The sequence below is a fragment of the Equus caballus genome, chromosome 27 (assembly GCF_041296265.1).
Source record: "Equus caballus isolate H_3958 breed thoroughbred chromosome 27, TB-T2T, whole genome shotgun sequence".
Taxonomy (NCBI): Eukaryota; Metazoa; Chordata; class Mammalia; order Perissodactyla; family Equidae; genus Equus; species Equus caballus.
The window spans coordinates 49,824,407-49,839,218 of record NC_091710.1 but is presented as its reverse complement, the minus strand read 5'-3'; positions in this window follow the sequence as shown (position 1 = coordinate 49,839,218).

Below are 14,812 nucleotides of genomic sequence, written 5' to 3'. Positions count from 1 at the left end.
CTGGGTTTTGGGAGTACGATTTTTCCCTTGTTTTGAGTCTGAGGATTATCTTATGTTCTAAATTTGATGGGTGTGAGGTAATGGCTGTGATAATCTTAGGGATAATCACATGAGTCCAGTAAGTCTTTGGACTCTTTACAAGGGGCCTCAGGAGAGTCTTGGAATTGAACTAATACTGCAACTTCTAACGCCCTGAAAGAATACTGTTCATTCCAGTCAGGGGCTTCCTGGGCTGTATTCACCGAAGAAATGCCAGCTTCACCGAGAACCCCTCTGGGTGAGACAGAGCAGAATCAAATGTTGGGAGAGATGAAGTTATGATTTTAGTTTTCTTGAACTTTAACTCATAAAGTTAAAAAAAAATGATTTCAGGCATTTCATATTATTACTATGTACTTCCTGTGTATTTTGATAAGTAATTTTATTCTTTGAGTTAAATTTTTCCCTAAGAATTTGATAATTGGGAGGGGGTTCAAGTTCCAGACGTATCCATGTTACTGTCATTTAATTATACTGCAGAAGGTGACCAGTTTGTCTCAGGTTGCCTGGGATTGTCTGCATTTGAAACTGAATGTCTCACTTCTCAGAAACGTTTACTGTCCCAGGCAAACTGGGATGGCTGGTTACCCTTTCTGACAGACTATGCTGGAAAATGTAGCTGGACATACTTTGGGATGGGGTGTAGAAAGAGGAGTGGACTTTGGCTTTGGGAATAGATAGGATTGTGAGTAAATTTAAGTGACATACTGCTCTGACCCATTTCAGAGCTTTTTCTGGACAAAATGTAGAATTCCTGCCAGAGGCTCCTGGAGGCTATCCAGAAGAGCACTGGTGGTGTCTGAATGGCTGCTTGATGACGGTGGGTATAGGACGGTCCTGATGGATGTCTGCCCTCATCCCAGGAGGGGGTGGCCCTGCTTCACGTTGACTGTTGTTCAGTGGCAAAGCCCAAAGGATTAAGAGAAGAAAAAGCTGGATAATGTTAAAGAACATTCTCTTCCACATTTCGTTGTTCTCTTTCAAGAAGAACTGCATTAGTGTGACACTTCCAGCCTTTCTCCCTGCCCTCACTAACTTTTCTCACACTCTTGATAGAAGGCTTTGGAAGGAAAAAGTGCTCATGTGCAGTCTGGCCTTATTATCTACACTTCCTGTTAGGATCACACCCGCTACCTTAAAGAGAATGCTCTGGATCAGTGCTCCTGGAAGAGTGTTTTGCTGCAGGCAACATCAGCATTACGAAAGCTTGACATAAATCCACATTTGGGGCCACCGCCCCAAACTACTGAGTCAGAAGATTTGGGGTTGAGGAATCTAATACTTCAAGAAAATTCTGAAGGGGAATCTTACTCAGGCTAAGGTTTCAGCTATTGCTCTAGACTGTAGAAAAGTCCTGTGTACACCTTGGAAGTTTTCAGGAATCCAGGCTTGCTGGTGACTGACGGCGTGAGTCCAGTTCTGTGGTTTCGTACTAGGAAGCTCTCTTCCCAGATAAACATTTTTTTAATTGTTTTTATGGGACTCAGTTAAGTTACCAAAAACTGATCTTTTTAGGTCTTCTTTTTATGATATTTGAGGTGAGACTAGAGTGGTGTTTAGTCTAGGGCAAATTATTTCCTACTATTGAGGCAAGACCTTCTGAGCACTCTACCTGAAACCCCATGAATTATAGTTTCCAATCTGGCTCGTGGGAAGAGGCACTATTTCGGCCCTGTGTGAGCTCTGGGATTGTTGCCTCTAATCCTCTTGGGTGGTTCTTTCCATGGATTCAGGTAGTTCCCTCGCACACGTGAGCTGTGAAGGACTCAGTTGAATGCCACAGGGGCCCTCTCTGCAGAGCTCCAGCATCCTCTCCATGCAGCTTTCTTCTCTGGTGTTTGGCTCTGAAAACACCAGCTGCCTTGAACTCCTGGACTCCCAGCTCTCTCATCTCAAATCTGAGAGGAAGCTGGCTCCACCTGGGTTCCCGTGCCCTGTATCATGGCCTGGAGGCTCTCGAATGGTAGACAATCACAGCATTCACTTAATCTGTTCCCAACTCTCAGGGACCACTCCTCCTTGTTGCCTGATGTCCAACATCTTGAAAACCATTATTTCAGTTACTTGGCTTTTTTCAGTTGTGTCAAGCAGGAGGTTAAATCTGGTCTCCGTTACTCCATCTTGACCTGAAGCGGCAGACCTCTTAATGCTATTTTAATAATGGCAATGCACTCTTTTTACATAGACTTTGATTTGTATTTTTACTTTCCCACATTAAATTTAGAATCATTTCATTATATTCCTCCTCAATACCCCTTTAGGGATTCTTTCTGGAATTGCACTGTATTTTTAGATTTAGAGAATGAATGTCTGTGATCCCATTTATGAACACCGTCAGCATGCACATGTACACATCTCTAGGGAGTACCATACAGACAGTATTCTGTAGGTGTGACCCCTCCTGGAGAAAGGTGATAAAATGGTACTAAACACAATATATTTCTCCACTTACCATGATCTTTTGTATTTTTAAAAGGAATTTTAACATTTTATTCAAAAAAAGTATGCATTCTTTTAAATGTAATTCATAGCTATTTTATACATTTTTTTTGTTCTTGCTATCTTATTTTCTGTTTCATTATTTGCAGTTGCTGATACAAATGAATATTACTGGTTTGAGGATAATGATCTTGCATTTATCAACCTCTTATTGTTAGGACCACTCTGAAGATAAAGGATGTATTCTCACCCCAAATTGGGTTCGAATGTCAAGACTGATAATGCCACACACTCATCAAGAGGGTACGAAATTGAGGTCTCTGGGGAGAGCTGGGCAGGCCTCCCACGCAGGTCCAAAATGGCTTGAGAGAGTGAGGAAAGGAGACAGGCGCGTGAGGGTTTGTGGGCGTCGGCAGGGGCTCACTTGGTTGGAATCTCCTACTGGCACCAAAGGAGGAAGCAGCGGGTGTTCTTATCAGCTGCCCAGATGTGGGGCCAGTGGAAGGGGTGGAGGTTAGGCTTGAAAGTCGTCAGCAGTCAGGCATCAGAACATCGGAATCACACTCTTTATCACACTTATTCAATCCCAAAGCTTATCTGTTGGGAAACTCAGATCAGTCTCATGGGATTTCTTTGGTAATGACCACGTCATCTTGAAATAAGGACAATTTGATCTTTTTCTATCCAAATCAAACCACGTTTTTCTCTTTTCCCTAGTCCTCAGTCAGTTCCCAAGATAGCCAGTAATGTCTTGAGTGACAACAGTGATAACTGGCATTTCTGACTTGATCTTGACCTGAAGAAAAATCATTAAAAAATTTTCCATTAAATATGGTGCTATCTTGTAATTCATTTTGCGGTCTACATCAAGTAAAGAAAGTTATTTTCAGTTTTTATTTTTGTTAGAAATTTTATCATAAGTAGGTGTTGAATTGAAATTCACATGCTTTTCCTTCAATGATTTAGAAGATAGCATAGTTGTTCTTGCTTTGTCAATTCTGCGGTGAATCACATTAATAAATTTTCTGCTACTAAGTCATCTCTGCTGTCCAGCAATATATTCTAAATGGCTAGATTTCACTTAAAATATTATTTAAACTTGATAATAATCTTCAAAATAAATTATTAAATTTAATAATAAACTAAGAATGTATTTGAGAATTTTTTTTTTTTAAAGATTTTATTTTTTCCTTTTTCTCCCCAAAGCCCCCCAGTACATACTTGTATATTCTTCGTTGTGGGTCCTTCTAGTTGTGGCATGTGGGACGCTGCCTCAGCGTGGTCTGATGAGCAGTGCCATGTCCGCGCCCAGGATTCGAACCAACGAAACACTGGGCCGCCTGCAGCGGAGCGCGCGAACTTAACCACTCGGCCACGGGGCCAGCCCCGTATTTGAGAATTTTGATTCATATCTATAAGATAAATTATACTACATATTTTGTGTGTGTACACACTATCTGTACCACAATTGATTATCAAAGTTATAATTACTTTATACGTTGATGTAGGGAACTCTTTTTTCCTCCATGTTCTATAAATTAAGGATTATTTGTTCTTTAAAGTTTGTTAGAACTAACCAATTAAACTTCTGGGTTTATAGCTCTTTTTTGAGGTGTGTGTAAACAGCTGAAGTTTTTAATTTCCAATTCAGTCACCTTAATACTTATTTTGATTTTGACTTTTCTAGTTCTTCTTTTGATTCTCGACATTTAAAAAATCTTGCCAAAAATATATTCATTTTATCTGGACTTTCAAACTTATTTATGTGGAGTTATGCACAATAACTTTTTATAATTAAAAAAAATCTGTTATATATGTTATCATTTATTCCATTATACTTTTTATTTTTCTTTCCCTTTTTTTAAACCTATCTTGCTAAAGATTTATCTTATTAACCTTTTTAAAGATCAAGCCTTGTGTTTTGCCAATCTTCTGTAGCTTTTTCCTATTTCATTCCTTATTGCTTTCTCTGCCCTGCCCTCTACCCTATCTCTTCCTTCTTTCTTTGACCTCAGATGGAGAGTTAAATTAATCATGGTTCTGGGGTCAATGTTCATAGGAATATTGAGTCACACCATTTCCTTTGCTTGTCTGCCTGTCTGAACCAAGTTCTCCAGGAAACAGGGCCTGAGGAAAAGGCATTTAGCTAAAACATTATTAGGATGTGCAATCTTAGGGGACGGAAGTGAGAATAAAGGACAGTGAGGCGGGGGAGGAGGAAGAGGCGGCATGAGGCATCAGGGAAGTCTGATTATTTGATCTTGTAGAAAGTATCTTCCATGAAGCTGTAGGAATGATTGTTTCTCAGAGCATTCTCTGTGGGGAAGAAAGAAAAGAACTGATCTGCTGGCTTACATTTTCGACTGATCAAAGCAAGTGGTGTTAAACCCTTGCGTGTGAGGTGTAACATGTTGTACAGCTATGTGTTAATAGAGCAGCTCCTGGCCAGAAGCTGAAAATGTGTGTAATGGACATGATGTGAGGTGCCATCAGGCTGTGTGAGGTTGGTCCATCTCACATAATTAGACTCTGCAGCATCAGCTGGGGTGGGGCAAAGTGACAAAAAGCGCTCAACGGGTAGGGCTGAGACGACCTGAAGTGGTGCTAAGGAGGTGGCTGAAACCCTCCCTCTCTCTCTCTCTCATCTGTCTATCTTTTTGTTTCTTTACTTGTGAAGTCATGTTCTCCATGACAACCTATTTGCTATATGCTACTGAATGTATGCATCACAATGAAATCGTGTCTGTGCATGCCTATGTGTGTGGGGATGAATTTTCATTTATGTAAATGGCTATAAGGCTATATCTACTTTTTACTTTGTTAAAATTTTTACTTTTGCCATTCAACACTGGGGTTTTTTTGGTGAGGAAGATTGGCCCTGAGCTAATATCTTTGCCAATATTCCTCTATTTTGTATGTGGGATGCTGCCACAGCATGGCTTGATGAGCAGTGTGTAGGTCCATGCCTGGGATCTGAACCCACAAACTCAGGGCCTCTGAAGTGGAGTGCATGAACAACCACTGTGCCACCAGGCCAGCCCTCAGCACTGTGTTTTTTTAATGTTGCTTAGTATGCATCTAATTTTAAAACAGGCTAAATCTAATATTTCTCTATTCATTATGCTGTTTTTTGAAGCTTTTGGTTTATTGCTGCATCATTTATGGTTCTCTGTGCAGACCACAGATTCTATTCTAGCTAATTTAAGCAGAAAGGGTTTAGTAGAACCTTTCATCTGCAAGAAAGTCAGATACTCAGGCTTGGATACCACATAACAGAGAAGAGATCAGCAATGAGAAATGTCTAACCATACCACAGCACTCTTCTAGTGGAATAGCAGCCTTGTTGCTCCCTTACACTCAGATGCCAGGTCTTCTGGAACCAGGTGCTCTGACATTTGCCTCAGCATCCCCAGAAGAACTAGACCTTCCACCACCACACGCCAGCCTCTCTACCGTTTTACCTCCAGGTCTCATGTAAATATGTCTGTTTGGCAGGAGCCAGGTCCCACAGAGAAAGGCAGCTGTAATAAAAGTACAGAAAATGTAGTTTTTACCTTTCTGAACTTGATAGTTCAAGAAATCTACCAGGGTGTATTTGAATGGGTGCTAAATGAGTCAATTTAGAATATCTGCCACAAGTTCAGAAGTATCAACACAAGCAGATACTTTTCTGTTCCTAGTTTGTTAAAGAGCTTTTTAAAAATTATTACTACCTTTAGAGATTTCTCAAATACTTTTTGTGCATTGCAGCCTCAAGGTTCGTTGTGTGACTTTGTTCTTTGCTAAGTCTCTATGCAAGAAAAAATGAGAACGGGTGCCCAGAGCAGAGGGTGGCCCATGACCCTACTTCACCTCCTCAACGGCCTTACTAAGCGCATAATTTAGGCCCCAGCGAGAGGGAAATAATTAGACCATCCATTTTCTGTAAGTACATTGTCACAAGGCAAGTTAACCAGGATGAAATATTTAAACATTTTGAAATGTCCTGTCATAATAATGTGGTTATTCTCCAAGATGATGAGTTGCATTGATAGGATTTCTGATGTTGAGGAAACCCCACATTCCTGGGGCAAGCTCTGTTTAATCCTGGTGCATTATTTGTGTGTGCGTATTTTCTAACGGTCTTCATTCTTCTCTTCTTAAATAATAATTTCTACTGCTTTCTTCCCTGTTTTTGTGAACTCTTCATAAACATCATTGTAAATAGTTACATTTCAATTATTTCTATTTTTGCTTTTATAAATAACACTTCAATGTATTTTTGTACCGAGAGTAAAACAGTTGAATGCCAAATTGTGTCTTGAAAGAGCTGTACCAAACTACCCCCAGTGGCAGTGTGGGAGGGTGAGTGTTATGCTGCATCCTTGACAGCATTGTGTATTTCATTGAAAATATGAATAAAAATCCTTGCTAACTTAAAGGCAAGAATAGGCACCTAGTTGTTTGAATTTTCATTTTGCTTTAATATGAGATTAGAGATTTTTCCAAATGTTGGAAAGCCAGTATTATTTCTCTATTCCTGTTTTTAAGAAAAATTTTATTAAAATCTCACAAAAATACCAAGAAGTGCTCAGATATAATATGCATCTCTATATGGAATCCTACCTCTAACAGTAGCAGAATACACATTCTTCTCAAGTGCAGGGGAAATATTTTCCAGGATCAGTAATATGTTTGGCCATAAAACAAGTCTCAAAAAAATTAGAGTACTAGTCTCAGGAAATGACATTTATATCATTTATTCTTTAAAATTGATAGAATTCTCCATTGCCATTAGAGCACTGATTTGTATTACAGAAACAAGTTCCTTTCTACTGCGAAGACACCTTCTATCTTATTTTAAAACCAAAATGCCGGTTTAAAGACAATGTCACCTAGCTGAGAATAATAAAATTCGGTTTGATTCTTTGGGATTCGTGTTAATAGCTGATTTTTGTTATGAGCCATTTTAGATGTTATTTCCTTTTTAACATACAAGTTTTCACTAAGGAGGACCAAACATAGATTCTGAAATCTATATTATTTTCGTATTGAGAAACTGTTTAGAGAAAGTCATTGTCTTGTATCCTGAGTGTCTGTGAATGTCATCTGATTTAGAAGGCACACCTAAAACCAAGAAACAATCAAATGACTGAATTTTCCCCCCACTCACTGTGACTAAGAGGGAGTGTTTTCATCTTCACAATAAGAGGAAATCTCATTTCTTTGGGAAAGATTTCCCGTGTTATCTCTACTCGCATTGCTTAAGGAGAAATTTTGTTTTAAAAATAAGGATAAGTTGATATTATGAAGAATTGTCTTTTTTTTTTTTTTTTAAGACCTCTGAGTCAATGTTAAGGGCGGGATTTATTTTAAATAGCAACGTGACCAGCAAAGCTTGAAAAATTCTCAGCAACGTGTTCATGGAGCATTTATGAAGTCCATTTCAAGTCTCATCCTCATGCCCTATTGCAGGGTTACAATTGTGACTAATTACTTCCGCTATCTGAATTCACTGGCATGGTTTTCTTTTTCTTTTTAAAATTCAAAGCACTTTGATTACTTTTGTCTTTCTCAAGACTCAAAAGAAAAAGTATGTTCATACGCTGGCTGTTTTATAAGTAGGATATTTTCTTGTAATGAACTGAATTAATAGATTTAAGAAACTATGATAACAGAGAAGCAATTTCTTGGTTGAGTGACTTTTATGCCAGAATGATAATACCTAACAGTTTCCTCTAAATAACATGTTTTTTTCCCCCTAAATGAATCACAGACAGATATCAATTATTGACATATTCATATACAAACAGAAACATTTTTGCCTGAATTGACCATGGTGAAATTTGTCAAGTAGAAGAAATTCTATTTATTGTTATACATAGGGTTATATTTAGGGAAAAGAATTTAAAACAGGAAGAGAAAATTATGTAGACAAGCAAAGATAGAGTTAACCCCGGAAAGAATAATGTAACGAAAAATGTGGTTAAACATTTTAAAGTAGTGATACCTTATTATGTATAGAATGACCTAGGAATACACGAAATTCACTGGTTGATTAGATTAAAAATAACAACAGGACATTTTATTGTGTTATATGAAGAACAAGATTGAGATATTCACTTTTAACAAATTCTGCTAATATTGTGAAAACAGGCTACGTCTGCACTTAAGCTTTATTTAAGAAGAAAATGAGCCCAGATAAATTTCCATATTGTACTTTATTTCCTCCTTGTTAAGTTTTTTTCCTTTTCCTTTTAGTTTCCTTATTTCATGAGTATTACCGAAAAGTGGAAAAGTTAAAGCCTGTACCTTAGAACATTAAAGAAAGAGAGAAGGAGAAAAAGAAAGCAGAATATCTTCTTTAAAAAGCATTTCCTATGTTATTAAGTTTCTACCTCAAATTTTCCGATACACTTCTTTGTTTTTTCATTATTCTTCTAGAACTCCCACACTCAAAGAAAAGACGCAAAACGATGGAGGCCTCTGGCAGATTCCGTCTATTATAGATGGTAATAAGGCCTCACAGAGCAGGAAAGTGGTGCCTTTGTGCCTCATGGAATTGGGCTTCCACTGAAAACGATGTATCTTTCTGTCTTATTTGTAAGCGCTCAAAAGTTTATTGAACTTTTACTTGCTAGATATTTATGTAAACTCCTTTATAAAAGGCAGCGTAAGTTTAATGGGAATCCGGGAGTGAGAACATCTGGGTTCTGACCCCAGCTCTCCTCTGGGTCCCCACCAGACTTGAATGAATCTAGATGCCTTTGGCAAACCTTCTTTTGTTCATCCAAAGGAGCTAAGACACCAGCCCTGCTGACCTCACAGGGTTTTTATGGGATGAAGTTTGGTTAGATACGTTTGAGCGTGTGCTCGGAAAGCTGAAGGACACCACAAAAGGATTGGGGATTGCTCTTGTTTACCTGAAATTCTGGTTCTCTCATTGTCAATGTTTTTCTTTCTTGTTTAGCATTTCCTTTGAAGACTTCTCAAGATCAGTGTTGCTGTGACGAGTAGTGGTTTGTGTAGATAAATTGTTGTGTCTGTCAAGTCCAGTGAGATATAGATTTAATTAAAAGAAGAAAAAAGCTTACTGCCTAAGAGCAACAGTAAATTATAGCTTTCCAGCAGACCCATCGAGCCTCTTCTTACCTTCCTTCTGGTATTCAACTGAAGGTATCTGCTGTGAATTATTAGAAATAATAACAAAACATAATGAAAATGATTATTACTGTTGTCATTTATTCAGTACTTTTTAGGTGTCAGATATTTTCAATGTGCCTTACCTGTGTTATCTCATTTAATTCTCACAACAGTGCCATGAAGTGGTTACTCTATTATTTTCCTCACTTTCTAGAATATAATGAGCTTCTCCATATGCATAAGCACTGGCCCCTGCCTCAAATTAACAAGCATAAAACTTGGAAATTTTAGGAGCTATAGGAGATTATTCACTGTTTTCTATTTCTTGCCCTTATTTTATTTTGTTGGTTTAATTTTCCAGGTGTTCTCTTCATGAGTGAGAGGGTTATAGATCAACCCTTGATCCCCAACAAAAAATCCTGCATCTACAAGCGTAATCCAGCTCAAACTTGTGAAGCAACTGGTATGGTTGTTATTTATGCTCATTAACAATTACACAGTAATATCCAGTTGCCTAACAGAGCCAGTTTGGTGGCTAAAGATGATTTTCCCTATAGAAAGTAAGAACTGGTAAGTATGGGAATTAAAAAATGTAACATTAAGAATTTCTTCTGTGTAGCACCAAGATTTATTAATGGCAATTCTACAAAGCAACGGATATAAATGTAACTAGTATAAAGTAAACGGAAGTCAAATACCACTGATATTTTTAAAGTTTAAAAGTAGGTATATTTGCAACACTGCTTTTCTTCCTACAAGCAGTATCAGAAAATTTTATTCATGTGAGATCTAATAACACTGAAATATAAAAGTCTTTAAACCTAAAGATAAATGTTCCTCAAGAATATTGATTTTACCAATCATTTTAAAGCTTGACAATTCGCAAGTGGACAGATTGAAATGACACACATTCTTTTGGAGTGACTATATTGGAAATATTAGGAAACAATGTTTTTCAAGGTCATTACCCTTGAAAAGTAAAACTTCAAAATTCAAAACTAAACTATTTAAATAGTCATGCTTGTACCATGAAGTGTTCTTACACAACATCCCATTTACACTGTTGTTTTGGTTCCTGAACTAAAAGAATTTTAGTATTCATCTCTAACTTGACTATATTGAAATCTTTAAAGTACTTTTTTCTTTAAAAGTTTAAAATGTTTTTCACTGTGTGCCAAAGTGGGAGGATAAAGTACCCTTTTAATTTTTCACTTTGTTTTCCAGCCAATATTCTCTGGAATTGCTCATAGAATATTTATCATAAATTAAGCACTTTCAACATGAGAGATATGGCCATTATGCGCAATTATTCTTTTTTTCCCAGAGAAAATCTTGTTTATGGCATCAAATATAGATAAATCACAGCATAATATAGTTAGTAATCTTTATCAGTACTCAGAGGACCAGAAAATGAAGCAATTCAATGCAGTTTAGGTTTAGGGTATTACTCATGTTGAAAAGCAAAGTTCTTGTATTTGGTTGGAAAGAGATGAGACCCTGGGTACTGCTACTTCTCAATTATTATAATAACAGTATGCAATTTCCTCATCTTGTTTCTACTAGGTTGCTGAGGAGGACTCACAATTTGAGGTCCAAAGCAGGAATAAGCATGTTCCTTGCCATCTGTAGATGAATATGAGGGGGGGAGTAATATATTGTCCATCGTATGACAGCAGTTATTCTGCAGGATGTCAGACTCTAAGATCTGGGAAGAAAGGAATTGGTATGGCATGGGTCACACCAAGTGGAAATAAGTTTTTTAACAACCTCATGGTGTAAAACTTGTGCTTACTTGGCTGGTTGTCTATTCTGGGCTTTAGAAGTTTGATTACAATTTTCAGTTGGGATCCAAATATCTACCTCCAAATATATGAGTGGCTCTTTAACTCAGCACCCTAAAAAGACAGCAAGAATTAATAGGTTTGGACTCCAGTCCTAGCTCTGCTACAAATTACCTTTCTACTTTGTACAGGTACCGGGCCTTTCTATTTCTCTGTTTCCCGTTTCATGACACCTTAGTCTAACGAACAGCAGCGATGTGTTCATTATCTGCCATCAGCTTGAACCCACTGTATGCTTCCTTCAGAGCCTATTAAAGAAGGTTCTAGTATAGGGCTGTGGTCAGAGTGTGGGGCTAGCAATCTCTCATGTGTGGCCTCTAGTCCATGTTCCACAGCTCGCTGTGGAAATTTGAACTTAATTTTTCTACATCTTGATTGCTTAATCTGGACTGGCTAGCATCTAAGATTCCACCCCTTTTCTGAAATGCCAGGGCTAGTTTATATGATCCATCAAATGACATACACATAGTACCCATTAGAACTATTGCAGGGTCTTTAACTCTATTTTTTTAAGGTGCTTGGAAGCCAGATATTTAATTATTTTTGGAGTATAGGCAGGATTGGAATGTTCTATTCTGAGCAATTGAAAATCATACCTCTTACTCTGCATGGAGAACAGGCAAGGCTATCACAGCCTTTGGTGGAGGCAGGCCTCTTGTGGGGGTTCATGGGAACCTCAGAGTGGAAGGAGAGTTACTTTTGAGTGGGCAGATTGATTAGATTGTTTCGAGATTAATTTTACGTATCCCCTTATTCATTAGACTTCCACCTGTTAGACCTTTAAATGAAGATAAAAGTACAGGATCGCAGGCCCCAATAAAATGGATGAGTTGAAATTTTCTCAGTTGCAGACCTTGAGGAGCAGCCCACCATTACCAGAAGGTTCCGAAGCAACAAAGGATGTTGTGCAGGCTGTGGACCGACGACTCTTCTTTCCTTGGCTCCCTGGACAGCAGGCACTCAATGACCAGGTCTCTTATTTCTGATCTTTGTGAAATTAGACAGTAATAAAGAACTTATCTTTTGAAAACACTGCTTCTAACAGCATACAGTGTAGCATTTGCTATCTGAATTCCATCATTTCAGACTCTAGCTTAAATTAGAGTCGGTCAAAAATATCCCAAAGGTTCAGTCCCTCTTTGGGATTTTAGAGAGCAGATTTTCTAACATGGCATGTCCTGTGGATAGCTGGATGGATTCAGCGTGTGTGGGTTGGCCCAACTGGTAAGGACCTGCTGCGAATGGGACTCAGTTGGTGGATTTGGTTTTCGCCTCCTTGGGAGACAGTACATGGTGCCTTTGTTCCATAGCCACAGGCTGCAGCTCCAGCTTAGTGATTGTCTCCCAGATGTTCTGGCCCACAAAGGACTGAGGTGAGGAAGTATGGACTAATCCTGAAACCCCATCATCATTCCTGGGAAAGCAGTCACACTTCCTAGTACAGGTCAAGACATTTATTCAACAAACAATGCGTTGGAAATTGCAAACCTGGGAGTCTGTAAGTTCACAGTACTCAAAGTTCCTGATGGAGTCCAGAGTCTGGTCAAACATAGAAAGCGTGTGGTTCATATTTTAAAGACAGAGACAGGGTATTTAGTCTGCATATTTGAACGTTTTCTTTCCTTAGGGATTTTCCCTGTTAATGGGACCTTTGCAGTGGTAGAACAGCATGTGCATGCGAGGTACGTACGGAACTTCATTTTTCTGAATTAGCTGTAACAAAGCATGCAATTCTTTCTAGCCCTTCCAGTACGGCTCCTTCCAAGTCTGGGGCCCAAAAAATGATAGATTATGCGTGAAGGCTACCATCACCTTATCTAATTCAGTTCAGTATAAAACTCAGAAACTTTGATGTTCAATATACTGAGTAGACACTGTGGAAAACTTGAAAGGCACATAGGACACCCACTTATGACTTCCAGAAGTATACATTATGGTGAGGGAGGTGGGCACGGATGAATTAAAGATCGTAGAAAGCAAATCCTGATAACAACTGAAATAGAGGTACAAGGGTGATGAGCTCACTGGTGAAGACGTCATCAATTCCAACTGGGGAAACTGCAGAGGACATCCTGGAAGAGGACAGTCCTGATAAGTCAGGCAACTTTTAAAGGATGGGGGAACTTACATGTGTGTCCTTTCTTATCTTTTTCTTCCTTTTTTTTCTTTCCTTTCTTCCTTCTTTCCTTCCTTTCTTTCTTCCTTCCTTCCTGCCTTCCTTCCTTCTTTTCTTCTTTCCTTCCTTCTCTCTGTCTCTGTTCATTTATTCTACAAATATTTCAGAATTCCTACTGTGGACTACTTATGGTGGTAAGTACTTCATTAATGGCTCATGCAACCTTGGGGCAGAGACAGATCTTAAGCCAATTGTCGCATTGCCTAATATGAACTGATATAATTGTTCTGAGGGAAAAGAATTGGCCGTATGAGCTAAAACAGAGACAACAGACTTGGACTAGGGGTTCAGGGAATGGTGGACCTAAACCCCACTTGAAATCTAAAATATGGGTAGGTGTTAGCTAGTGATAAATGGCGAGGTGGATACGCATTTCAGGTATAGGGAAGAGCACGAATATTGATGACTCCATAACACAAACTAGTGAGAATAGTAATTTTTTCATACATAATTTGCTATGTAGAGACATCGAATATACATGTGAAAAGCATGTACTCTGGAGTCAGATTGCCTACACTCAAATCCCAGCTCCACCACCCATTGGCTGTGTGGTCTTGGGCACTTTTCTTATTATCGCTAGGCTCCCTTCCTCTCTGTAAACGGGGACAATCATAGCACTTACCTCAGAGAGTGACTATAAGGATTAAAAACATAATATATTATACATACATAATATTACATATAGTATGTTATATATATTATACATGAATTAAATAAATATATTAATATGTAATGTTAATATAATAATATTAAGTATTAAATATATATTAACTCATTGTACCCTTAAAATTACTTCATGAGGCAAATCCTATAATACATATCACATAAATATACTATAATATAATGGCTATTATAGATATATAGTAGAATATAAATATTAGAATCTAATATATATATTAGAATAGAGCATGGTAATATTATTACTATTGTTATTTTTATACCATTGAGTCCAAACTGAAAAGCTGCATTCTCTAGTTTAATAAATCTGCGTTTGGCCATATATTCCTTTCCCTTTTCATTCTTGAAATGGTTTGAATCTCTGAGTTTTCTTTCACCTTTTTTCCTGAAAGACATCATTTTTAGGATAAAATCTCACTTGAACTGTTCAACCTAAGTTGCTGAAATATGACATTCTTCCCCCATGGAGACAGTGGGATTCTTTGAGAGAAGCCGCATGTTTTCAGTGTGTTTTATG